The following is a 1,981-nucleotide window of genomic DNA, read 5'->3' on the forward strand; positions in this document are numbered from 1 at the left end:
TTATAATTCATGTTAAAAATCCACTATAGAAGAAACATTAGTGGTCATGTCCAGAATAGTTTTCTGAAGTGAGTCAGGAATACATGTTTATCACAGAAAATATGGTAAGGTCATTGATTTTCAGGTAGAAAAAATATAACTTAAAAATTAAAATGGGTCAATTTGACCCGAATACCATACAAAGGTTAAAATTAAAGTCTGTGTTATCTGAAAAACCCCGATGGTTGTCAAGAACTGTACCTAGGTACTTAAAAGTCCCCACAGTTTGAGCAGCTAGGGACATTAAGTAAAACTGGCTCTGTTGTTGTGTCTTGTTTACAAAAGAGTAACTTGTTTGTCTTTGCCACCTTAATCATTGTGGCAACTCTTTGGCTCATTTCTACTTTAACTTGACAATGCCCCAAAGCACAAAGCAAAGTCACATAAAGAAATGGTTTATGCAAGTTTTTTGTAAAGGAATTTGACTGGGCTGCACAGAGCCATGAATTCAACCCTAACACCTTTGGGATGAAATAGAATGCTGACTCCGAGCCAGACCTTATCACTGAACATCAGCGTTGGGCTAGTCTCACATTGCCAGACCTATCTCCACATCGCAGTGTCATTGCTGGAGTAGCCCATGCCCTGGCTGAACTGTTTACTTATTCTGGGAATGATAGGGGAAAAAACACTCTGGCTTGTTTGTGTTTGTTGAAACCAATCACAATCCGCCAGCGCTAAGCCCCAGATTCAGCAACAAGGCCCTTGCAAAATGGATAGGGGATATGGCACCGTAATACGGGAGATAGCAAAAGAAAAAGATGCAGATCCCAGCAATGTACATCTGGTAAGACAGACTAGTGTTGGACTAATGCTCTTGTGCTAAAGGAGAGAAAATCCGTGCAGCCGAGTTCCAACGTCTGGTGCAAAGCCTATAGCTGCAGAGGAATGACCATGTGACGTGTAATGTTCGAATGTCCATGGAAATTGGATTATTTAGCATCTGTTATTTTTTTGTATATGTATTTTAGGTGTTGGTTGCTAAAGACAATATCCCATGGAAAACAATGTTTTTTTAATCTATTTTACCCATGTTTCACACAAGCAATTTGTGTTCTCTGCTTGCAGATGCTGGCAGTCATATTTCACTGCCATACTGTGCTCAGGTGATAGTCAAATGATCACAAATTGCACATCCTGAGTCCCTGAGTCCTTCAAGATTCTTGCATGTTAAAGCATCAGTCTCGAATATGGCATTTGTTTTGATTAATGAAACTTGTCAAAAAGAGCGAGTGTAATTATTTTTTGTGTTGCAGATTTGGGTTTATGGGCACACACTCACACAAGAGTAAACTATCCAACACAAATACAGTACCTATGAATAAATAGTGCTGAAATTAAGTTTATAATTATAGTAATACTAAATTATTTCATAGTTTTGCACGCAAATATCGTCACATCATGCAACTCTAAACATTAAAACTCAATAACAATTTTTTTTCTTTCTTTCTTTTTGTGTGCATTATGGCTGCCTGTCAATTAAAACGTCCGACAACCTATCCGCTCAGAAGACTTTTGTGGACATTAATCTCCAGAAAAAGTAAGAGGGATTTTTTTAGTCAATTCAAAACCAGTTTGAAAAACTCACAACTCCTGAAGTGCTCTCGGGGGTAAAGCAGTCAATGCGATTGGCATCCAGGCTACACTGTCACCAGATACAAACACCCTGCTGCGTGTACAATACTTCAAAGGGAAACGTGTCTTTCAAATGATTCAACTCTTCTACCACTGCTGAGGAAAAAAACTGGCTCTCTGACTTCCTTATAGTGCCTGTAGGATAAGACTCAATGGTCCTTATTTAACGATCCAACTGCCCGGCGTGAAGTGCATGGCACAGCTGCGTTTAGGGCATGTCCAATTCCAATTGGCAGAAAAATGGGTCCGTGCAATAAACCAATCAGAGTGTCATCTCCCATTCCCTTTAAAAGCCAGGCGTGTTTGT

This window comes from Etheostoma spectabile, chromosome 5 (assembly GCF_008692095.1).
Source record: "Etheostoma spectabile isolate EspeVRDwgs_2016 chromosome 5, UIUC_Espe_1.0, whole genome shotgun sequence".
Lineage (NCBI taxonomy): Eukaryota > Metazoa > Chordata > Actinopteri > Perciformes > Percidae > Etheostoma > Etheostoma spectabile.